The 26,737-nt window shown below is 42.7% G+C and overlaps 1 long non-coding RNA gene across 1 annotated transcript in view; it reads left to right on the top strand.

Annotated features, from left to right (window-relative positions):
• The window catches only part of LOC141981296 (uncharacterized), a 169,802-nt gene extending 150,999 nt beyond the window's left edge, over positions 1-18,803 (top strand). The window contains exon 5 of the long non-coding RNA XR_012637720.1: positions 18,735-18,803. This is a non-coding gene — a long non-coding RNA (uncharacterized LOC141981296). The remainder of the gene's footprint in view (positions 1-18,734) is intronic.
• Positions 18,804-26,737: the final 7,934 nt, after the last annotated feature.

Here is a 26,737-nt window from a genome sequence, read left to right as displayed (position 1 = left end):
AGCCAACTGGAAGATGACCGTTCCATTTCACAGCAACTTTGGAGGTTTCCACAATGGAACAAAAAACCCTTTTCAAACAACTTCATGAAGGTGTCAAAATATTAATTTTTGTTGTTTGGAACCTGAGTTTTTTGTTTCTGTGTATGTAGCCGGGGAGGTGGGAGACCTAGCTTCAAGTCCCTGCTCTACCTAATTCAGAGCAGAGATTTCCTCCCAGGACACTCTGAATCAGAGCAGAGACTCCCATAGCCCTGACTAGAACCCTAACCATCACGTGGTGTCTATCTAATGAATGTGGAAACTGATACATCTCTGGAATGTTTCCACCTTAAAAATCCCAGCATTTTTTGATATTCTTTTAGTTGGAAACCATTCATCATTCACACTGGTGTCAAGCAAGGCTGTGTCATTGCTCCATCACATGTCTCCATTTACCTTGCCATGATCCTGATTCTCATCCGTAACCACCTTCCTAATGGAATCAGGATTGAGTATCATATGGATGGCTAGTTCCTCAATCTCTGACATCTCCAAACAAAATCTAAGGCCATGAGACCTGGCATCACTGATCTTCAGTATGCAGATGACTGCATCATTCTCACACACAGATGCTGACCTGCAAAACACCCTAAATCTTTTTGCAGATGCCTATCACAGCCAGGGTCTCTTTCTCAACATCAGGAAAACCAAGGTATTCTACCAGCCCTCGCCTGCACAAACTACTGTTCATACACCACAAATCACAGTCAGTGGAGAACCCCTGGAAAATGTGGACCATTTTCCGTACCTTGGCAGCCACCTCTCCCAAACAGCCAGCATTGACACAGAAATTGAATACAGGATCTGCTGTGCCAGCACATCCTTTGGAAGACCACTCAAATGAGTCTTCAGTGACAGAGATCTGGAAACAGGCACCAAAATCTTGGTTTACAAGGAAGTTGTCATCCCCACCCTTCTCTATGGGTGTGAGACCTGGGTAACCTACAGACGTCATCTCAAGAAGCTGGAGTGGTTCCAGCAGCGCTGCCTCAGGAGGATTCTCAGGATCAGCTGGGAAGACCGACGCACTAACATCAGCACAAGCACAGGAAAGCTGTAGGGCTGCCTCCCCTTGGACTCCTTCACAAATCCTGGTTTAGTGGGCATATCACTTTAAGAGCAGGGGGGCGTTTCTGGTTCTGCTTGCAGGATAAGAGGCTTTGACTGTAAAAGAAAAAAAAAAAGCATGGGATCACAGGAAGTCTGGAAAGAGGCCTCCTAAAGCAAGATGGGGTGGGTTGTGACTCACAGCCTAAGGGAGCAGCTGTTTTTTTCTCTCTCTGCTTTGGGGTTCTTGAATGTTATCGTTCTGAATTCTAATAACATAGTGCAATGTGGCATCCTTCCAGCACACGTATTGTTTTTATCTAACTTCTCTGTGTGTATGTTTATGCTGTGAACATAACTGGAGAGGTATGCCAGGGGCAGGGCCACAGCACTTAGTGCTGAGGAGAGTGCAGTAACTTAGACAAGGCATCAAGGCTGTCTAAGCCACCAAGGCCTCCCTTCCACTGGGCTCAGTTGTGTGCTATGCCTTAAAAGTGCAGCCAGAAACTCATCCTAGGTTTCTTAATCCTCTAAAGGAGCCTTCTCGAAATCCCCTACTCTTATACAAGTACTGTAGTCTGGACATCTATTCCCTAGTTAATCCTGAAGAATATCCCCTCATCTTCCACAGACAGCAAACCTGAACCTTAAGTCCTGTGACCTTCCAGTCCTCCATCCTGATATAGAATCCCTTCCCTCCACATAAATGAACACTTTAGTGTATTCTAAATAAATTAGATAAATAAATGGATTTAGTCAGCTAGTGCCTCATAGGCATTACACAAGGAGCTTCTACAGGATAAAGTATGATTTATGTATCATAAAGTACTATATGTTGAAGATGGCACTCAGATTACAGGCCTGAGTGACAGACAGGATGGTGGTGTTGTACACAGTGTTGTTGCTGTTTTGGGGGGGGGCGGGAAGGGGGACAGAATTAGAAGCTCTAATTATCCATGTTTGTCTTGATCTGCTGGTTAGACATCCATGAGCAGATGTCAAAGACCTGGCATGATTTCAGTTTGGAGAGAAGGAGATGGGTCTGGAGTAGAGAGGTAAATGTGAGTCATCAGCATAGAGATGGAGTTGAGATTACCCAGAGACAAGATGCAGAGGGAGAAGAGAGGGGAACCAAGGACAGAGCCATGTGGATCTGCCATAGAAAATTGGAGGACAAATGAGGAGGATCCTCTGAAGGACATGCTGAAGGAGAGCTTTGAGATATAGGAGGAGAGCCAGGAGAGAACAGAGCCATAGAAGCCAAAGGAAGCCACTTTTTCAAGAACAGCATAATGGTCAATGGTGTCAAAGGCGACTGCTATCTCAGGGAAGATGAGGAGGCAGTACTGGTTCTGAGCTTTTTTTCTAGGAAGAGGTCATTATAAACATTAGAAAGACCAGATGCAGTGGAGCTCAAAAGGCAGAAGCCAGATTGGAGAGGATCTAGGATGGAACTGGAGGGGAGGAACTCCTGGTAGCAGTTGTTAACCGCATGTTCAATGAGCCTAGGGATGAAAGAGAGATGGGGCAGTAGTTGGAGAAGGAAGTGGGCTCAAGGGTGCATTTTTTCTTTAAACAAATGGGGAAAACTAGAGCATACTTATAGTAAAGAGAAGAGTAAGGGAGAGGATTAAGTGTGGGTGCCAAGGGCAATCAGGAGATGGGTTGGGGTCACTGAGGCAGATAGTGTTTAGCTCCTAACCTGCTTGTCTTCACTTTCAAGGCCCTTCACACTCAATCATCTCTCTCCATTTGCTCTCTAATGCAAAGTTAAGCATCTTGTTGGAAACACTAATAATCTGTTAATGTAGTGAGTAAATTTTTAACTTTTAATGAGCTAATTTTGAATTAATAGGAGCATTAATGGAATCTGGTAGAAAGTTCTACTTTCCTCTTTTGAATGCCATGAAGTTTCCTTGCTATCTCCATCAACAGAACATTGTTTATAAATGTAATTCCCCTGTAGAAACCTGTTTTTTCCAGATCACTTACTATAGAGAAAGGTTAAGCAGACAGGTAAAAAAAAAATCACTGAGGCCATGTTTATACCACACAGTTTTGCTGACTCAATTTCTGTTGGCATACAGCCACTGCAGTTGGTATCATTTGTGCATGTGCATACTTGGCTCCTCACATCTGTGCAGAGCACACTCACCAGGAATGCTTGTATCAATACAGTGTGGTGCACCCTGGGTAGGTATCAGAGTGTGCAACCCACCACTGTTCAGCACACTGTTTTTTGGGGGTAGTTTGGGCAATGTATGGTGGGACAGAAACGACTCATGCAGTGGTGACCAGGAGCCAGGGATCAACTTCCAATAATGCAATGTTCTCCATCCCATAATATTCACACCTATTTTCAGTTTTCCACAAACATGAGGCACTTGTTGCTGTCCGCCATCTGTGACAGAAGAACAGAGCCTGCAGTATTGTCGTGAGCTTTGGAAACGTAGGACACACTGTATTCCAGTATTTGCAGAGTCACAAGAAGAAACATGATGATTTCATGACAGCCAGTTTACTGAGAGAGATAGTGAGACCCAATTCAAGGTTGTAGGCAAAATTTAAAGAGCAGATGCAAATGGTGTAGCACCACTTCTGGACCTGAGAAATGAGCACTGACAGGTGAGATCTCATTGCAGGTTTGGGATGACTAGCAGTGGTTGCAGAACTTCTGGATGTGCAAGGCCACATTCCTCAATCTGTGTGCCTTGGTCGCCCCAGCCATCCAAAGCAAGGACACCAAATTGAGAGCTATGGACAATGGAGAAGTGAGTGGCAATCACATTGTGGAAACTTGCAACGCCAGATTGCTTCTGGTCAGTGGGAAGTCATTGTGGATGGGAAAATCCACCTTGGGGGCCACTGTCATGCAAATGTGGAGGGCCATTAATCTCCTGCTACACAGGACTGTGCCTCTGGGCAATGTGAAGGACATAGTAGATGTCTTTGCAGCTATGGGGTTCCTGAACTGCGGTGGAGCAATAGACAGCATGCACATCCCACTTTTGGCCCCAGACTACCTTCCGACAGATTACCTCAACAAAAAGCAATACTTTCCCCATGGTTATGGAAGTGCTGGTGGATCACCAGGGACCCTTCACTGACAACTGTGTTGTCTGGTCAAGTAAGGAGCCTGATTGGTTGCATCGTTAAGAACTGTTCAGAAAGCCACAAAAAAGAATCTTCTTTCCTGACAGGCAGATTTCCACTGCGTTGTTGAAATATCAACAGTAGTGATCTTGAGGGACCCAGCCTACCTCTTACTTCCCTGGCTCATGAAGCCGTACACCAGCCACCTTGACATCAACAAGGAAAAATTCAACTGTTGGCTCAGCAGGCGCAGAATGGCAGTTGAACGTGTTGTCGGTAGACTGAAAGGACACTGACATTATTTATTCAATATCCTGATGTCTTTAGCTGCCTGTTGTATTCTGCATAATATCTGTGAAGCAAAGGGGGAAAACTTGCTGTAGGGATGGAGAGTGGAGCAGCTGTCTGTTGAGTTTGAACAGCCAGACACAAGGGCTATCAGATGAGCAATACAGCTTAGCGAGGCTTTAAAGAGCACTTTAACAGAGAGCCAGAATAGTGTGCTGTGGTGTACTGTGCTTAACCTGGGGGTGGCAGTTTGGGGGCCTGTGATGGGGTGCACTTATCTTCTGAGAGCCTCCTGTTGGCCTGGTGTGATCCTGCGCTTTCCTTTTCCTGGAGCCTCCTGTTGGCTGTTGCCTCATGAGGAGGGTCTTCAGTGGCTCAGCCCTTCGGTTAAGTCACATACTCTAAAAGCATGAAGGAACCCTTCCGGGGTAATACAGTCCAACAAATGGCTCTCACTGTGGTCTTCGGAACCATCTCTGGGCCTGTTTAATTGCTAGCCCTATTCCCAGGCTTTTAGTACTGAGAATTATCCTGGGTCTTAGACCACTTGCTCAGTGAAGTGGTAGGCATAGACATGCTGGCCCTGAGGCCATGAGGAATGCTGACTCGGGGGTGTATGGGGGTAGTTTTATGCAGTTCTCCACAGACTGCAATGGGAGTCGAGTCCAGGATTGTTGAACATGGAGGTCCCCAAAAGTGTGCAGCATCTGAATTTGCTATTGGATAAGCCCCATTATGTCCTGGTGCATCTCCCTCTCCTTTTCCTGTGCTTTTCTCCTGTCCAGTCTTTCCTTCTCCATACAGTCTGCAATATTGGCCCTCTGGTCAAGGTTTGATGCAGCACTGGCTTGAAGGATATTGCAGAACATGGTCTTCCATATCGTCTTTTATTCTCCACCTTATCTTGGTCTGTCATTACACTGATGTGGAGGAAGTCCCCCCCCTCAAGGCCACAATGACTGCAGCTACAAAAACACAGAATGGTACCATTGTCAGTATAGCGGGAATGGAAAGCAAAACATAAGATTCAGAATTCCCCCCTTCCCTTGCTCTCCTAAAGTGTTAACAAAACTAGCTTATTGACCTTCTGCTGTGGAGTTCCTGATCACCAGTGCCATTCTCAGATCGAGCAATGGTGAATATGACCTGCCAGGATGAGGGAAATGAGGAGGGAATTGTTTAGTTACATGAAATTGACTATAGGGCAATGGCACTAAATACTGGCACCATTTCCACATGTAGTGGTGGTGTTAGCTGATGTCTCACTCTTGAGGGTAACAAAGGCAGAGAGAGCACAGCTGCTTCTGGCATCCCAAAGTTGCCCAGGCTCTTATGCCTCTAGCCTGTTTACTGCAATCATGCCTGCAGAAGTTATTGCCACATGGCATGGGAAAGCGTCCTACCCCAGAGAGAAAAATAATGCTGGGGAGGACTTCAGTGTGCCTCCATGAAAGTTTCATTGAGATCTCCCAGAAAGATTCAAGGGACTGATCCACCTAACTCTAGATAGGAATGAGAAGCAAATAGAAATTCTAACTCTCTCTTTGGGTGCCACTACCTCTTGTATTACATGTAAATGAATGAGAAGTTGAAAGCTGTGTCCTGCGAATTTGGGGGCATCATCACTATAATGGAAAATTTATTTACACCCGAAGTTCATTACCCTGAATCAGGCTTGCCTGTGCTCAACTGTGGGGACTGACTAGACCACAGTGGAATAAAAAACAGGGTCCTGGTCCTGTCTAGCAGCATATCTGGACCCCCTGTCACCTGTCCCCATATTCCTCCCCCTCTTCCTCATCCCCTCCTCCTCCTTGCTATTCACAGCAGGGGCCTGTGTCTTGGGCTCCTTGGAGGTATCTTTGGTGGCATGCAGGGTGGTGGTATCTCCACCAAGTACGACACACAGCTCATTGTAAAACTGGCATGTTTGTGGCTTGGCACCAGATGAAGTGTTGGCTTCCCTGGCCTCCTGGTATGCCTGCCACAGTTCCTTGGCTTTCTTGTGGCACTGCTTCTGGTTCCTATCACACCTCTTCTCCTGCATCTCTCAAGCAATTTGCTCATAGATGGCAACACTTTCACAGCTGTTTCAGAGCTGTGCCTGCACAGGCTCTTCTTTCTACAGGATGGTGAGAGCCAATATTTCCTGTCTACTGCATGCTGGAGTGTATCTGAAGCATGTAACTGGCATGGTCAGCTGGGCAATTTTACAGAACAGTGGAGAGCAGATAAAGGTGTGCTTACGAAGCTGGACAACCAGGAAAAGGCATTTCAAAAATTTGCAGGACTTTTAAAGGGGGAGTGTGTATTTGTAGGGTGGCTTCTGGTCTATATGACCCCTAGCAGTGAAAGTCACAATCGTGACCAGAGCAATAAGTGTCAAATATTGTAGGACAGCTCCTGGAGACTGTTAGGATTGACATAGGTAACGTGGTTTCTACACTCGTGCTGCATTGACTATTGCACATTGACCATGCTCAATGCCATTTGGGTAGCTGGTGTTACTATGTTGGAGTAACTGTGCACTTATATCAGTGGGAGACAAATTCAAGTGTAGGGACATTGAGAACTAGATTGATGTAAGGTGGCTTATGTCGACCTAACTTTGTAGTGTAGACCAAGCCTGAGTCATTCGTTCCTTTATGGAGAGGGAAAAAAGCAACAAAGAGTGCTACAAATATTTTGGATGGTGGTGGTGAGGTCAAGAACATCAGACACACAAACAGGAAAAAAGAAAGTAATCTTAGTATGTTCCTGATTAACTGAACCATTTATCCATACTGATCAAATGCCTGGGCTCTGGAGGATACAAAGAAATCAGATTAGATATGTGTTGCAAAACCAGACCAAGGCAAAAGCAATCACCTTGCTTGTGTACTATGTCCTTTACCTCACACTCTTTCTTTGTCTTAGACTTCTTCTAGATAGTATGTTCCAGGGGCTAGATCCAGGATGCCTTCTCTTCTGTAGATCATGACATTATTTTTTGCTAGTGATCTGCCAAGAAGTATCCTGTCTCTCCTCTTTTGCTTGAGCAAGGTTATTAGGAAGTGGCCAGCAGCTGTGGAAACTGACACAGTGCTGTGGTGACTAAGTATGAGAATAGGAAAATAATAAAAAAGTAGAAAATAAGAATTTTTTAAAAACCCTGAAAATAAGAAAAGGTATAAAAATAATAGATAGAAATACAGTACATAAATACCTAAGCGGGGCTCTTAGGTGTTATAATAATTTGTCTGGTATTTGTAGTAATAATCAAAATGCAAATGTAATGTGTTAGGGGAAAGATCTCCAACAATGGCTAATAACTGAGTATCTCAATTTTCAAAGCCCAGCTTGAGGAACAAGTATTGATTTTCAGAGATATTGAGAACCTGCAGCTCCCATTAAATGGTAGGCACTCAGTACCAATGAAATTCAGGTGACTTATTTAGGTGCCTGTTAAGATTTAGGTTCCTAACATTACAACTTTGAAAATTATGGCCTCAATTTCAAAAAGACACAGGCTAATAATAACAACTAGATGAAAAAGGAAAGAGCAGAGATGGAAAGTCTGTTTTGATATATTTACATACAGAAGAAGGAAAATGAAGTGAAAAGAGTATATGTATTCCTTTTGTTCCACTTTTTGGTCTGTTTGCTATCTAGCCTGTAAGTTCTTTGGCCTAGGTACTTGTCTTCTCCTATGTCTGTAGAACAACTGGTCTGGTCAGAACTATATTGATAATACTTAAATTTTTGTGTTCAGGAAATGTTACGGAGTTTAGTCCCTGCGAGCCCCCCTGCATCCCCTTCCCCCCACCCCGATCTGACTCCAAATTCTCAATTTTCATGAAAATCTCTTTTTGCACTGAAGTGCGAGTATTACAGCCGAAGGCAGAGGAAGGAGTCGGGGATATTGAATAGAGCACTGGGCTTATTCTGTATTTGACTGAAAAGTGCCAGCAGATCTTGAACTTCTTCCTGAACGACCATTAGAATGGACAATTAGTCAAGGTTCTTTTGAGATTTTCTGGATCCATACAGTATGGTACATATCTTCAGCTTAAGACAGAAAGGAGTTAATTCACTTATTAAAGGCATGAGGTGGCACTGTAAATTGTTACCAGCTGTTACCTATCCAATTCCACACACTGATTTATGTAGAAGGAAATGACCTTGGTCATATTAAAAGGATGGATTAATTTAGCAAAGTAAAACTGATCCTTTAAAAATAAAGATATGTACCCCTTGCCCTCATTACCCCTCAGGTTGATGCGGACCTCCTTCGCCTGTTTTTGTCTTTGCAATATCTTATCTCCACTCGTAATTTTCCTTATTTTGTTGCTCATATTCGCAGTCATACCCCTCTGCCTGGGTCACTCACTGAGGGCAATGCGCGCGCTGATCGCGCGTTACGTGGTCAGGTAAATTCCCTCTTTTCTGATCCCATTGAAAGCCATGCCTTTTTTCATCAGTCTGCCTCTGTTTTGGCCCGGCAGTTTCACATTCCTGCTGATCATGCACGTTCCATTGTTCGTTCCTGCCCCCACTGTGCCGCTGCTGCTCCTACCTTTTCTTATGCTGTTAACCCCAGAGGTACCGCAGCGAATCAGCTATGGCAAATGGATGTCACTCATGTGCCACAATTCCGCCCCTATTCCTTTTTACATGTTTCTGTTGATACTTATTCGGGGTTTCTGTGGGCAACCCCACAGCATGGGGAAGCCACTGCTAAAGTTATTCACCACTTGCTAGCCTGTTTTTCTGTTATGGGTCGCCCAAGCCAGATTAAAACGGATAATGCCCCAGCTTACTGCTCCACAGCCCTCTCCACTTTTTGTGCCCGATGGGACGTCCGTCTTAAACACGGGATCCCTTATAATTCCACGGGCCAAGCCATTGTTGAACGTGCCAATCGCACGCTCAAAACCTTGCTTGATAAACAATTAAAACAAGGGGAGCTGCGTCTCCGAACCTTAGGAGACATTCAACAACAAATGCATATTCTTTTGTTTACCTTAAATAACTTAACGCTGAACGCAGATCAGCAGACCCCCGTGGATCGCCATTTTCACAAATCTGAGGTACTGGAAAGACCGTGTGTCTTTTACCGTCAGCTGCCTGATCTGCAGTGGCTGGGCCCAGTACCTCTAATCACTTGGGGTCGGGGATATGCTGCTGTGTCTCTCCCTGCAGGACCGTTGTGGGTTCCAGCCCGGTGTGTGCGACCGGCACTGAAACAGCATGACATGGCACCAGGGGCTGTCGAACCCCATACCAGAGTTTCAGCTGACCTTGGAGGAGACCGCGGCGCCTCCCGGATCGACAACGGCGGGACAGAAACGGAGGAGGCGTAGCGTCCCAAGCCGGCCCGTGACATGGGGAGCAGTAAAAGCATTGATTGCCGCGGCTCAACGAAGACTGGCAGCAGATCAACAGCCAGAGACTCCTGAGACTTTGCTTGTGGCGATTCTCGCCCAAATCACTGCTAATTCTGTGATGATTGTATGCCTTTTGTGCCTGCTATTTCCTGTAGGGGTTGGCTCAGGAGCGCTTCCCCCGTTACGAGCCCGAATGACATATAACATATGGAAAAGATTGGCTTCAATAGCAAATGTTACCCACTTTTGTTTATTTGATTTTGTAGCAGCTGAAGAATTGTTAGGTACGTGCCTTATTCCAGTATGTCATTACCCTGAGGAAATTGGGAATGAGATGATGCTCGCTGCTTACGCGAACCTCTCTTCCCAGTACTTTAGCATGGCTAATCGGGGCCCGGCCAATCACACTTTACCTTCTTAAGCTTATTTTTTGCTGCTGCTGTGTACAATGTATTCCTTTTGTTAAGGCTTTGTCAAGACCCGCCCTGGCAGGCTCCACGAGTTATGACCTTGTCTGTCCGGGAGTTAATTGGCTTGCAAAAGCAAATTGATGGCTACCATGAGATGGCCGAGCACAAATAAACAAAAAAGGAGGGGATGTAGGATTCATAAAGGTTTATGCGCTTGGCAACATTCAGGGCACACACGGAGTGTTGTGTAGGAGTAGTGCACACACTGCTCCATCCAAGGGCATCAACCTTGGAATCTCGCCAAGATGACATGTATCGTGGGAAGCCTCTCAGGACTGGGCTCAAGGCCTGAGAGCAAGGAATGCGGTAGATAGAAATTGGTAAATAAGAATGTTAAACAAAGCCAGTGTATTCCTTTTATCTGTTGGAGAATGTAATGCGCGGGGGGAGAGAGAGAATAAAGGGGAAGGTGGAAAGCTGACACGCAGAAGTCGGTTAGCAGACCAGCCTGCTTGCTTGCTAAAAGCTGTGTTCTGTCTTGTCATTGAATCGCCACATGATATAACACCTACTGTGAGCTTTAATATAACTCAAACCAATTTGAATATGTATGAACCATCTAATAATTCTATATAAGTACAAAATGCTGTCCAGTAGTAATTCCAGAACTTATCATTTCCCAACAAATTATATATATATATATATATATATATAGTGACAGACTCAGACCAGAAGGATATAAGAGAGTAGTCGAAGGCAGGTATATCAGCTTCAAAATGAGCAGGTCCCTGTTCCCCGGAGAGCCAAACAAAGGCTACTCCAGGCTCATCAAGACACCTTACTCCAATTAACCAGTTAAGGTCATTAGGCTAATGCTGGCACCTGACCCCAATTAACTCCCCAATTAACTGGTAAAAGGTCAGTTAAGGCCGTTAGGCTAATGGAGACAGCTGGAACCAAGCAAGGTCTCACTCATACTGCTTAAAAGCTCTCCTTCCCCTTCCCTTGGGGGAGGCCCAGGTGAAAGGAGCTGGAGGAGAGGAAGCATTGCTGAACCCTGAGGTAAGGGTGAAGTTAGGAAAAGGGGACCACTGCAAAGTGGCCCAGGGAATCAAAGCAGCATCAACGGTGAAGGGAAAACCGCCAACAGCTGCTACCATCAGGGTCCCTGGTCTGGAACCTGGAGTAGAGGCTGGGCCTGGGTACCCCCCTATGCTCTACAAAGATCCCCTTGAGAGGGGAAGCAGACATTGGTCCAGGCAGGAGACCAAACTGCACCTTCTGAGCTCTAAGGAGCAACAGAGACTGTGGGTATTCCACCTTCCCACCTCCAATACTGGCCTGTGATGAAAGTAGCTCAATAAGCTGTGACCTTTACTGCTATACTGAGAAAGGGAGGTCATATTGAGGGCCTTAGCATGCTTCTGAGGCCACTGAATCTGCCTGGAAGCGTGGTTGGGTCCTGCTCCTACGTGGCCACACAGGAGTGAAAACCTTCCTTCTTGCCTCTGTGCAGCCACATAGGACTCTCTGGATGTGATGGGAAGAGCAGAGGCTGGTACTCTCCCCACCCCTTTTATGAGCAGTTGGGAAGGGAGGATACAGAGCTTTGGCACTCTATATGATGGCCAGAACAACTGACAAGAATATGCTATGCTCCATAAAAAAGGTGTAGTAAATTACTTCCCCACTGATACAAGGGGGAGGATAGATAAAGAACTGTGACTCTCTGAAGTACAGATTCTTCCCACGAGAGCTGGTCAAAAATAGTCTATAGATGAACTACCCCAAACCCTAATCAGGCCTCCCTGGATGCCTACCTTCTGCACTTGTCCTTTTAGGAATCTCTAGGAGAACCTCCTAGTCTTCCTTTTCTGGTGTGTTCCCTGGAGGGTTTCCTGTCTCCCAGGAGCACATCCTGTAGGCTCCCTGCTCTGGTGAGCTTTCCTGATCACGTGTCCTAGAAGGTCCTTTCCTCAGGAACTTTTTGTCTCATTGGGAGTGCCTTCCTTACCTAACATTAACATTTTCCCATTAAAAAATGGAGTTTTATCAAAATCTAAACATTTCACAGGCACATCTCTATGTCAATGACATTTTTGATGGGGAAAGTAAAACCACTTTATTTCAGCAATCAGAAAACACTTCTTAACTTTTATATTATTGTGACTGTGGGGGGCAATCAGAGCAAACTGCCAAGAATGGGGCAGATGGTCCCCAAAACTGGTGGTTATTCTAATATTTAGAATCACCAAGACAGCAACAAAACAGCTTCTACAATATCTTACTCGTTATTCAGAAGCCAAAAATCCAGTTCACTTAAAGCAGTCCAGCCCTGGGCTCCCACCCAGACACCAGGTCAAATATGGTGATGATTATTTAAAATCTTGTTCATCATATATAAAGTTCTAGCAATCCCAAGGGATCAGACACATTACCCACTAGGTCAATGAATATTTCATATCTTACCCAAAGACATGCTTAAATCCAATTTTTATTAACTAAACTAAGTTTTATTAAAAAGGAAAAAAAGAGAGAGTATTGTGGTTAAAGGATCATTATACATACATATGAATAAAGTTCTTAGGTCAGTTTCATAGTAGAGATGGTGAACTGCTGAGTTGCAAAAAGTACTTTCCAGAATCAGTTCATCAAGTTATAGTTCAAACACGCAGTCCATGTCACATAGGGTTATCCAGACTGGAGCTGGAGACCTCAGCTTTGCAACTTAACCTCCCCTTGACAAAGCTTAAGCAGAATCTGAGATGACAGGATCAGATCGTAGAGTTCTTTTATAGATCTCTGGCAGGCTATTATAGCTCCTTAACAGCATGATAACATATCAGGCATTCCTTGAATGAAGAATAGGTAATGCACATCATTGCTTTGAAGTAAAAATCCTTATTTCCTGTGAATACACAGGTAAACTAGTAGTATTAATTAGCATAAGGCAATTATCCATTCAAACTGCCAATGCATTCCAACATGGCACAGACAATATAAACTGAAGACAATGTAAGTAATATTATTTCCTGCAATATCTTACATCTTTGATCTTAAGGTTAACTGAACCATCCAAAAGCATAATATAATGTAATTAAGACATGAAAGGGAATTAGAATCCACAAGCAAATCTGGTTCCATGGTTAACATCTAACAAGAGATAGATAAACATATACAAATATAATTATTATTTACCTCTAATTCTCCAACAATACAGGTTTGCATTTCAAAGATCTAGTCTATCTAACATAGCTTTGCTAGCTGTTTATAAGTAATGGCCCTAATTACCATGTATATACTTTTCTAATATGTCTTTTAAGGTTGAATTTGGGTCATTTAGCCTGCAAGTTGCTTAACCCTTTCCAGCTCCGTGTCACAATTATATTGAAATTAATGTTATACTATAATATTAAAAATGAACTTGAAAGGACAGTCTCATTGAAACACTTCCACGATATGGAAATAACACTGAAAGTTGTGCAGGTCCCAAAGTGAATTTGTGTGTGTGTGTGTGTGTGTGTGTGCTTGTTTTGTGGAAAATTCAGATATATTTTTTTAAAAATTTCCAATGGAACAGAAATTCTGTTTCCAACCAGCTCTGCTTGCCAATGCTCTTCCCGAGGCAGTGCAGCTATGTGTATGTTCTTGCTCATAGCTGAGTCTAAAAGCTCCATCTAGCCCTTTATGGCCACACTCAGTATAGCAGGGCACACATACCCTCTGGCAGTAATCAGGCTGTCTTTCCAATAAGCAATGTAATTATTGGGACTGCTCAGTGCCAGAGTACAGCAAACCTCTAAGGTACCAGTAGCATGCCAGGTGTGCTGCAAGTCAGCAGCAATCACTGTAGGTGCTTCAGCAGCGATGCCTTGTAGCCCTAGTAGGTCCCAATAGCTACATATATGCCTGGTTAACTGAAAGGGTATTTTACTAACGCTGGCAGGCAGGTGAAAGGTTGCAAATACACAGAGCCTGTGGGGGTTTTTTGGGAGGGGGAAAGGGTTTTCTTTGTTTTTTGGCAAATACGAAATAAAAATTGAAAAACTCATCCCACAGAGGCAACTCCTGTCCTGTAGGACGGGGCTGGGCCCAGCTTAGTGCTTCAAATGTTGCGACCTGACACACATAGTCACAGTGCCACTCACTCACTTGGTCTGGGTGCCCCTCCAACATAGTGGTGGAGGGTCAGGTGGGCCACACCTGAGCGGCGCTGCAACCCCTTGTGCCAAGTTACAATGCCGAGAGCAGGGAGCTGGGCCCAGCTCTGCAGGACAGGAGCCGCCACTTTGCCATAAATGCGGGCTGAGATCATAGAATCATAGAAGCATAAGGTTAGAAGGGATTGCAAGGGTCATTTAGTCTAACACCCTGCCAAGATACAGGATTCGTTCTGTCCAAACTATCCAAGTCAGATGGCTATCCAGCCTCCCTTTGAAAACCTCCGGTGAAGGAGCTTTCACCACCTCTGTCGGCGATATGTTCTATTTCCTACTGTTCTTATAGTTAGGAAGCTTTTTCCTGAGATTTAATCTAAGTCTGCTATGCTGTAGTTTAAATTCACTGCCATTTGTCCTACTCTTTGTGGCAAAAGAGAACAACTTTTCTCCAAATTTTTTGGCAGCCTTTCAAGTATTTGAAGACCATTATGATGACCTCTCCTTAATCTTCTCTTTTCCAAACTAAACATACCCAGTTCCTTCAGCTTTTGCTAATCTTTGTAACTCGTCTCTGGATCCTTTCAGTTTCTCTACATCCCTTCTGTACATTACTTCCCAGAACAGACCCCCATCGTGTAAGTATGGTCTACGTTCTTTGTTCCTGGATGTTGTTTGTTAAGCACTGACCCTGTATTAATCACTGTGTATGTCACACAAGAAAACACAATTGTTTCCCAAGGAGTTTACGTACTAATGAGACTTGCAATGCAGCTCAGACATGAAAGCCAACATAGTCAAACTTGTTTGCCCCAAGGTTGGTGACTAAATCCCAGTTATGTGCTTCAATATATGCTCTGATTTCCAAAGATACTAAGCGCTCTCAATGCCATTTATTATACTGGTGTAAGTATTCCCTACTTCTGAAAATGAGGCCACTTATAATGGGCCTAAACATGGATTTAAAGCATGCCATAATGCAATGGATAACCTAGCAGATGACTTTTGCTTACAAGCACAACTTTTTAAAAAAAAGTTTAGGGTTTGTTTTTTTTAATGTTTAGAAGGTGATAGCATTTTTCTGGCATGGGTTAGAATTAGTGCACTTCACAGAAGAAATTAATTGGAGGGAGGGAAGAATGGTAAAGGTGAGATATAGAGGCAGCTCTCATCAAACAGGGCAGCATTAAAAAAGGCACAAATATGTAAGTGCATAAGCCTATCATCAATACAAATAGCATATAAGTGCAAGATTCAGCACAACATAATCCTATTGTTCCATTATTAATTTTGAATATCTGCATCTTTTAGATTTCCAGAAATTATATATAATTTTATATTTCACCTATTGTATTCACTGAGAGGCATAAGACCAGCTACAGGTAGTTCCAGTGAGGTCAGTAGATCTTCATAGATTCACAACAGCCAAGGATCTGTCCCATATACTCTGTTTAGTGTGTGTGGGGATTTGAACACATAACACATGCAGTGATGAAAATATACTCATTCCTGTCTCCCTCTGAGATACAACCAGTTCTCTCATGATTTAGATATATAGCTTTAATGCTCAGCGACGCTCTATGGTATTTCCTTTGTTTGCTCTAATTATGTCAGCTGCAAAACTGTAGATTTTGGTGGGCACAGTTTCAGAAGAATAAAAGTCTAAGCTTTTTCATTATTTCCTCTCATTTAATTATATTCCACTTCCAGTTGCTCATTATCCAGTTACACTTATCCAAACCTTTTCTTCTATATACTATTTCCAGATGATGGAAAAATCTGCACACAACAACTTTCATCTGCTATTCCTTTTAAACAAACAAATAATTGTTTGTGTCCCTCTAAACCTTAACCATCCAAAATAAATTAGAGTTGTTACAGAAATATATTTCACTTGAAAACTGTGCCTAAGTGAAATTATACTTGTCTGAATGTTTAGCTTTAAAACAAGGAGAAGATGTGACAAGGTGTAAGTGTCAGTATCCGGTCCGTAGTACAAAAAGGATTAACTCCAGCTCCATTTTATTTTTCAGTTGAGATGCTGCTCAGCACAAGGTCTGTGGGGAGATAATTGTTGGTAAATAGAAGGTCTCCACAGGCTTTGAGCACTAGTAAAAATCCTTAGGATGGCAAAGCACTTCAGTTTACGTGGTTACTCCTTTGATTGTTACCTTGTTTGTGATTATTATACATTCTCCTATAAATCTCCTGCTGAATATACCTTACTTCCTGTTGTTACCTTTTGTTATGTTGAATCAGTTTACCAAATTGTACAGCTGGTTGAAATATTTCACACATTCAAATTTGGAGGGGGTTGGGGGTTTGGACAAATAGTCTTTTTTTCAAGGAATACTTTTCACAAAATATCATTGACATTTACATTTTACATTTTAGTGGGTTTTTTTACCAAATACGTCATCAAAATTGTATCGGAATTTTTAGTTCCGTTTAAAAGCATGTTTTATTACTTAAAATAGGGTTTTCAACAAGCTAAAAAAAATTAAAAATTGATTTCAATACAAATTTTTGTTAAAAATATAGAAAATTTTAATGACTTAAAATACTGCAAGATGGAAACAACCCTGAAATAGTTCATGAAATCATTTTCCCATTTACTGACTGGCTGTACCAAGGTAAATAGCCTTCTGTGTGAAAGGATTAATAGCTTTCCAAAGGACCCCAGATTATTCAGGTGGCTCAATGATCTGTCTGAGGTGTTCATTGAAGCCACACAATTGTGTGTATCTCCCAAATCCCTAACCATGTTAAAAGTTTTCTTGATACAGATTAACGTAGCTGCTACTCTGAAACCTAACCATGTTAAAAAGATTGTATGTTACACTGGAAGGAAATTAAAAGCTTCTTTATCAAGAAATATGGAGCTTGATTAAATGTGTGTGTGTGTGTTTGTCTGTTTTAGTAAATTATATACTAGAGAACAGTGAATACTCCAGTGTTGTAATTATGCAATACCACTGTCTACACTGCACAGAATGACTTCATATCTAAAAGATGGCAGAAATTTTTCACACCTTACATTCCCAACATATGCCCATATATATTTGCACGAAAGACATAAGCAGTGTGAAACAGTGGGAGAGCTTCACAGTGGGTATTATGTTGACCAGAGATGCTGGTTACATCAAAGGAACTGTGAACATAAGGAGTATGCTACTTAAGCAAGGAATCCCTTAACTTGAGAAATGATATGCTGTATTCTTGACTTTTATTTTCATCTATTTTTTTTCTCTGACTAAACCTGTCTTTATTTAAAACAATTTGGAATTATTGGCTGTTACTGTGGGATATGTACTACAAGCTGATCTCAGAAATATGGAAACCAAACCATAACAGGCATACATCTGGGCAGTGGTCCCCAAACTTTTTATCTCATGCCCCCCTTATCCTTGTCTGGGCCCTCCCACCCCCACACCCCAGGGAGCAGGGACGTGGCTCTGTGAGGGAGGGATGTGGACAGGGGTCAGGTCCAAAGCTGGGGCCACAGCTGAGGGTGTGGGTGGGAGCGGACCCTTGGCCGGGGGCCGAGGCCTGCAGCCACGTCTGCCCATGCCTGGGTGAGGACAGGCAGCTGGGACCAAAGAGAGGGTTTGTGAATCTTGACAGGACCAGGCTTAGGTCCCACAGGGGAATGGGTTCATGAATTGGCAGGTATAGTCTCTTTAAACCCTTGAGGAAGCAAATGGACATTTCATGAGAAAAAAAAACAACCTACCATCTGCTGGAGGGTGGAAGGCGGAAATGACCGCTATGTGTACCTTAATGGATGAAATGGTTGGGCCCTGGTGCTTCAGATGAAGCAGATACTCCAGCACAGACTGGAGAGGTGACTTATTGGGTCAGAGGCCTCACTGGGATGACCACATGCAAAAACACTTCCACTTGGATAGGCAAGTTGCTCTAGTACATGGTTTCCTAATACCTAGCAATACCTGGCAGACTTGCTCTGAACAGGCCAGGTCTGCTGGATTTAACCATGGAGTTTCTACACAATCAGAAGGAAGGTCTTGAGATTCGGGTGGAGCAATCAGCCGTGATCTTGTGAGATCTGGTCTGGAATGGGAGGGAGTGGCATCAATGTCATTACTGACAGCTCCAGTAATGTACGGAACCAGTGCTGGTGTGGCCATGCTGGGGTATAAGAATAACCTTCGCTCTGTCCCACTTGTCCTTGCATATGAGTTTGTGCATGAGAGGAATGGGGAGAAATGCATAGAGCAGGTGCTTTGTCCAAGGGAGCAGGAAGGCATCAGTAAGTGAACCCAGGCTCTGCCTGCATAGAGAGCAAAACTGCTGACACTTTCTGTTTTGCCTAGTTGTCCCCACTGCTGGAAGATGGTCTTGGCTATATCAGGGTGACGGGACCACTTGCGGTGAGAGGAGAAAGATCTGCTGAGGTGATCTTCCAGATTGATCTGGGCTCCTGGAAGGTGAGAAACTTTGATGTGGATCAAGTGCTTCATGCAGAATTCCCACAAGTGAATGGCCTCTTGACACAGAGGGGAAGGCTGTGCCCCTCCTGGCTTGTTGATGTAAAACACGGCTGCTGTGTTGTCCATAAGGACTCACACAACCTTCTGTGAAATCTGTTGTAAAAACACCTGGCATGATAGGTGGACCACTCTGAGCTCGCTGATATTTATATGTAAGGACGATTTCTCCTGGGATCACAGGCCTTAAGTCCTGAGGTGCTCAAAATGAATCCCCCCACCTAGCTCAGGTGCAGCTGAGATTAGGGATATTGAGGGTTGGGGACTGATAAAGGCAATGCCCAAACCAACCAACCAGGGGTCCCTCCACCAATCTAGGGAGGCGAGGACCTGGGAAGGAACTGTAAGCACCGAGTCTAAATGATGATGGTTCGGTGAGTATGCCAAGATCAGCCACACTTGAAGGGATGGAAATAAACTGGAGAGTGTGACCTTCCTCTACTGTGCTCAGTAATCAGGGATCCAAGATGATGAGGGACCATGCCAGGCTGAAGGGGGAGAGATGGTCTGAAAACAAAAGTGGAGCAGGATCCAGTATAGCAACTCATATAACGCCCTGGGGCACCCCATCCAAAGTTCTGCTTGGAGCATCCTGAATATCTGAGGGTCTGGTAGTGAGGGTGAAGTTTGTGGGGGCAGTTGTCTGTGTTTATAACCCCAGTTTTGCTTCTTTAACAGGTCTTGGCATGGCAACGGAGCCAAGAACCAGATCCATTGTTGAGGCCTGAAGTGTTTCCTCGAAGGCGCCAGGGCATAGAGATCCAGGCACATGAAGATGGCTCTAGAATCCTTTAGGCCATGAAGCTTTGCATCAGTTTGTTTGGAGAAGAACAAAGTGCCTTCCAACAGAAGGTCCTGGATGGACTATTGGACCTCCATTGGCAGACCTGAGAATTGGAGCCAAAAGCCTCTATGCATGACCACCGCAGAAGCCATGGATCTAGTCACCAAATCTGTTGCAGCCAGGGAGGCCTGTAGTGAGGTCCTCGCCACAGACTTTCCTTCCTCTAAAAAAACGGAGAACTCCTGTCTTGACTCCTGGGGAAGAGAGTCCTTGAACTTCATCACTGATTCCCAAACATTAAATTGTATCTCACCAGCAACACCTGCTGGTTGGAAATGCTGAGTTCTGGATCCCCTGTAGCATGAACCTTTCTGCCAAAAAGGTCTAGTCTCCTTGCATCTTTTGCTTTGAGGGTCATTCCTTTCTGGCCCTGTCTGTCCCTCTCATTGGCCTCTGAGACCACCAGGGACCCCAGAGGTGAAAGGAGTACAATTACTCAAAGCTTTGAGCTGGACAAAAGTACTTCTTTTCAGCCCTTTTTGTGGTGGGAGGCAGGGAGGATGGGGTTTGTCATAGGGCTTTAATAGATCCCATAATGCCCTCATTGAGAGGGAGGGCCACCTTTGATGGACCCACAGCAGTCAAGATGTTGACCATACATTTGTAAACTTTAAATCCTGTTAATTTTCCACTTATCTTTAGTTTAGGAGCCTTGTTAATTTTCAATTTTGCCTGGATGATTCTGAAATAATTAGACTTTTGTGGCACATTATGTATAGAGACATAAAGATTTAATAACAAATAAAAGTAATACTATTTTATAATAAAACAGTATTGTTAACTAATATAATTTCATCAGAAAAAGAGGGGTAGAAATTCATTGTTTAGGCATACGCCGTGCATATGTTTCATCAATAGCAAAAGGTCGGGTATATTATCTCCTAATGGACTTAGTTTTCTCTACAGCTATTGTATTGTTTCTGGTTTCACAAATGTAATCTGTGAAAGCCCTGTCTACACAGCAGTTACTTGCACGAGCAATTTATCATTTTTGACAGAGTTAGTCACTCTGCTGGAACTGATAGAGCTATGAACCCTCCCCATGATCCAGTTAAACATGTTTTTCACTTACTGAACCCTTTTCCTGTTGGTCCTCCTCTCCCCTGTACCTGCTGTGCCATTGTTCTTGAATTTCTTCTCCACTGGAGTAAATGGAATGATAGGAAGTACTTTGGTAAGTCCAGATGCACAGCAGGCGTGTTATTCCTCAATGTATCTGCAATGCTCAGCAGCAATTAAAGCAGCCTGGTACTAAAAAAAACAGTGCCTTCCTCATTGTTGCTCTTGTTTATTTTGCATTAGTGACAAATGAATTCAATCAATTCCTTTCTTTCTCCCTATCCCATCCTTTAAAAAAAAAACAAAAAACTTCCAATTGATTTGCCTTGTTTTATGCTGGACATGAGACAAAAGCAACAATTCTTTTATATCTGTTTAAAAAATAAACCAGTTCCGATGCCTGTCCTCCAGGGTGGTATATTATAATTTAAGAAATACTTAGTGAATGGCACTTCTAATCCATAACTCCCTTTGCTGACTTATTCTTTGAGGTTGAGGAAACCTGGCTTACAAATAAGGGTTAATAACTGCCTTTTACAGCCAAAATAAAACATGTTTTCAAGAGTCTAATGATGTTTCTGTGCTGCACAATAGGGTTCCAGTAAAGCTGGTTGACCAAACCATATTCCTGGTGTGACGGACCCAGACCAGTTGGGTGTCTGGTAGAAGACAAATATACTGGCCACTGGATGAAGTTTTCTGTTTCCTGAGTGACCAGAGCATGGGCTGCCCTACAGCAATCATTTGTGACCTGACAGCCAAAGAAGGGTTCTTAGTCATAAAATGCACTTCGTCCATTAATTGACAATCCAGAAATCCACATTATCACAAGAAAATATATTGCTTATTGCCAGGAGGAAATTCAACTGACCACCAGCAAGAGCAGCCATCTATTAGACTCCGAACACAGTATTCCTCACTCCAATTTCATACTGTCACAGACATTTGCAGCAGCAGAATCACATGGCTATTGTGTAGCTGTGATGCTGCTTAGAAGGACTTCCATCTTGAATGGTCCCTTGCAAGTCTTCCCTTGGCACGAGTCAGCATGGGGGGATTTAGGCCCAGCAACCATGTTTTTGCTCCGTACAACAGAGTAATCATCACTGTCATGTTGAATACTCGTAACAGAGGCCTTTGTAAAGGCTGAAAAGGCATTGATGCTCAACCTATCTGAGACTTCTTTGGTTATAGAACCTCCTACTGTCAATTGACTACCCAGATAGATAAAGTTATTCACACATTCAATATCATTGCCATCTAGATAGAGTGTTGGCAGGTCAATCATTTCCAATTTGTGGGAGGCATGCTCAACTTTGGTTTTATCTTAAATCCCATAAAGGACCATTGCTGAAGTCGGTCTATAGTCTCGCCAAGTAAGGCAATATCATTCACATATTCAAAATCCTGTAAAGACGAATCTTTCAATTTCACACCTACTTTGGCCTGAAACAGCTTTGTCATCAGATAATCTATTAGAACATTAAATAATATAGGTGAGAGAATGAATCCCTGGCATACTTTGATTTTACTAAAACCAGTCTGTAATACAAGCATTGACCCTCACACAGCTAAATATGTCAGGGTATAGTTCCTCCACTATTCACACAAAGTCTTCTGTCATCCCATACTGGTGTAGAACTATCTCTAGTGCTGATTGATGCACTGAGTCAACAGTGGCTGCAGAGTCTACAAACACAATGTTAACTTCCTTTTGTCAATCTAGTAGTTTCTCAGTAACATTGCACAGAGCATATACAGTAGGGATTGTAGATCAACCTGTGCGGACACCATTTGGGATGTCTCTGATCTTTGGATTGAGACAGTATTTCAGTCTGTTCACAGTAGTATGATTGCAAACATCTTCCCTGGGATAGACAGCAGCATTATTCCCCTATAGGTACCTACATATAACAAAATCCAATCACTGGAAGTTGAAACTAGGCAAACTCAGACTGTAAATAAAGGTGTAAAATGTTCATGGTGAGAGTAATTAACCACTGGAACAATTTACCAAGGACTGTGATGGATTCTCCATCACTGACAATTTTTAAATCAAGATTTAAAAAAAAAAAAGATATTCTCTAGGAATGATTTTGTCAATTCTAGGTCCTGTGCTATACAGGAGGTTTGACTAGATGATCACAATTGTTGCTTCTGGCCTTAGAATATGTGAATCTTTGATTCTATAATTATAGCTATTTGATCACTTTTTTTTTTTTTTTTAAACAGGGATGTTACAACCCCTTCTCCAAATTTCTGGAATGTGACCTGTTTCCTAAACTTTTAGGATGACTCTATGGAAGAGTGAACTAAATACAGGGATCCCTTCTTAAGCAGAAATACATATAGGGGACCAATTAAACATCCTTTAATCAGGGCAGGATTGTTCCTTAGGGGAATAGGCTCTTGTGCTTTAACAAATCAACTTTAAAAAAAAATAACACTAGGGTTTCCACAGGTTCCATTGGTAAATTATTCTGTGTTGTAATAGATACTTGATTTTTTTTTTTTTACTGTTAGCGCAAAAATTCTTCCCATCACTTCCAGTTATAACCCCTGGCTCCACAAATAATTCCGATTCCTCCTTGGTGTTTACACTCTTCAAATGCTAGGGTGTTTGTAATTCTCTTTTGGGCTAGATACACCCTGCATGATTGTATGTACAATCTGCCCAGAGGAAGGGGCAGAGCACAGATGTGTTGCCACATGAGCAGACCACGAATTGTCTTCAGTTATTTAGCAAAGCCATATGTATGTAGTTATTTTAATCTCTAATTATGTCTTTCCATCCAGCCTCTAAATCATTATTTTACATTATATGTGGTTTCACTGACAAAATACAGAGAAGTATCATCATCAGCCTGGTCAGTCATGTGAAGCGCTTGCAAATGGTGCTGAAAAGTGGCTTGATATTTTGCTGTTATACCATATTGCACTTGTGATGTTGGCAGACCGGGTGCCAGCTCATGCCAAGGCCCGGGGCTTCACTGAACACTGACAAATGCACAGCTGGAAACCAGTCTAGCTTACTTTGGGGTTTGTATAGTTAAAATAGATATTAGTGTTATAAGGATGTGTTTAGTCTTTAGACTTTAGTGAATGTTTGTAGGACACTGCATGTATTAATCCTATTTATAATATCAGTATTCCATAGTACAAAGTTATGCTGAGTGTTCACATTGTAAACCTCTGTAATTCTGTAACTCACAAAACAGGAAAAGAAGCATTAATTAAGGTAAAGTGCTCGCCCTGCATGCAAAATGTCCTATTGGAGGCAAATGAGGCAGTCTGTATCATCAAAGGACAGAGAGCTTGTCGACCACATTCTTCTCTCCCTCCATAAATGGGGGGGTTGTACATGAGTTCATCCAATCAACTTGGATTCTGGGGTGTAGGGGATAAAAATCTCTGACAAGGAGAACCTGGGTCTCTTTATTCTGTATGGACTCTGGAAGGAAAGATTCCTGAACATAAGCAAGTAATATGCTGCTTGGCATGCATCAGTGTGAAAGGACGTAAAGGGTTTCTTATTATAGAAGCTTATATTACCTTTTTAAATGTAAGACTGTAACTCATTTGTGTGTGTGTAGATTTCCTGTTTTAACCTTGTAAATAACTCTCATTTATTTTCTTAGTTAATAAATCTTTAGTTAGTTTGTTACAGGATTGGCTACAGGTGTTGTCTTTGGTTTGAGATCTGAGTACAGTTGACCTGGGGTAAGTGACTGATCATTTGGGACTGGGAGTAACCTGAATATTGTTGTGATTTTTGGTGTAAAGTGACCATCTATCACATAGTCCATCTTGCCGGGGTGGCAAGACAGACTGGAATGCCCAAGGGGGCTGCCGTTGACTCCATGGTAAGACTGTTATAGTGTTTTAGGAGTTCACATTTGTTACTGGGTTGATGAAATCTAATTACAGAACATACAACCAGTTTGGGGTTTGTACCCTGCTTTTTGACAGTCTGCTCTGAGGTTGGCACTTATGGTTGTGATCCACTCCAGACAGTGTGACAGTAACCTCCTGTCTAATTTACTGTCTCTGATAATCCCTAGGTCACTTACCAGCACTACTGCACTGAGGGTTTTACTCCGAATAAATACTTGTGTTTCTGATTATTTTTCTCAAGAAAAATTTCAGCTTTATTTGTTTGAAGCTCATTTTGTTGTTTCCTGCTAATATTTTCATATGTCCTTAAGCTTCTCTAGTATTTACAACACCTCCCAATTTAGGATAATCTGTTCATTAAATTAATGTTCTGTTTATCTTCTGTTTCCAGATAATTAATGATAATGTTAAATAAGAATAAACCTAACACCTGCCACTGTAATGCCCCAAGGACAACTCCCTCCAATTTGATACACTGCCATTTATCATTGCACTTTGTCTATAGTCCTTCAGCCAATTTTCAATCTTAGATATTTTCATACAGGATTTCATTACACTCTATAAAAAATTCTGTAAGAATTTACAGGAAATTGAAACTGAGGAATAAGCATCATGCTTTAGAAAGAAGTTGAGCCAGATGTACTTCTCAAAAAGAAATTATAAATATAGTGAATGAATGGACTTCACTGAGTATTTTTGAATCACTCAATGATTGTTCTATTTTATGAAGGATTGATGCTAGATTTACATGACTCCCATTGCTAAGGATGCTATTCATTATTTTACTTTTTTTTAAGTGAGTACAATTTTTGCTTTGGTCCCATCCTCAGGGGCCTCCCCAGTTCTATATACCATTTCAGAAATAATTGCCATTTGAACAGTAAAATGATTTACTGACATCCTGGGATATATATTATCTGCCCCAGCTAATTAGTATATATTCAGTGTATTAGAGCAGCCACAGCCACAGTAACCTCATTAGGCTTAGGTTGGATGCCCATTTGCTAGTGAGACCAGAACAGATCACATCTACAGTGGGACAGAGAGTCAGATCATACCAAATTCTTCCCAGAGTAGACCCAACAAGCTAGTTGTTTGCCATCAGTTGGTATACAGTCTTCATGGGCAACTGAGTTCAGTGGTGAATGGGAGGTGGCTTCTATATATGTCATTTTCAAGGCAGTTTAAGTGGAATCATTTTGTTCCCTTTAATCTCTGATCCAGCTTGTGGGGGAGAGAAGGTGGTCATGAGGTTCCTTTAAGGTAGTACCTGCTCTTTTGATGGAATCTGGGAGAGACCAGTGAGATAAGTAAAAGACAACTGTTAAAGGGGAGGATACAAAGAACAGACTGACATACCTTGTCTGGGAATTATAAATGTATGCGGCATACTAGGGTCTCACATCCTTCTATTCTAAAGGGTTTATTAAATTCTGTTTCCTATATAAAACTATCTGCTTCAGTGTGACTGTCATTAAGGGGCATCATTGTACTTGAAAGTAAAAGTATTTGCTCTATGTAAGACATAATCAGACCATGGGTGTAATAAGGGTATGACACGTAAAAGTGCAGAGAATGAACTGGCCTTTATTTTCTTGGGCCAAGCCATATGATCATAGTCAGTGTTATAAAACTTGATACCCCAGTAACATGCCATTGACACCAGAAGGATCTGTTACAATCAGTACAGAATTCCCGATTGCATACAATTTAACAGTCTCTCATTTTTTGCTGGCAATAGTACATCCATATGCATATTTTCTGTTCTCAGCTCTACACACTGCACCAAGCGCCTTCTGTCAAACCTAGGTAAGAAGACTCGAGTGCGGCAAAAATAGAACCCTAATACCTTGTTATAGTAGTTCTTCCTTCCCTCCAGCAAATCTTATCCATCTCACCCAGTTACCGATGTCAGTTAGTGTTAGCAATAAGGAAGCCACATTTTCCCCATAGGACACAGAGAGCTCTCTATACCTCCTCATCAGCTTTCTCAGCTGCTTCTCTTGTCTTGCTTGCTTCCCCAGATCCTCCC

This window comes from Natator depressus, chromosome 2 (assembly GCF_965152275.1).
Source record: "Natator depressus isolate rNatDep1 chromosome 2, rNatDep2.hap1, whole genome shotgun sequence".
NCBI classification, from domain to species: Eukaryota; Metazoa; Chordata; order Testudines; family Cheloniidae; genus Natator; species Natator depressus.
Note: the sequence above shows the minus strand (reverse complement) of the source record. Positions and strands in the feature narration are given on the sequence as shown.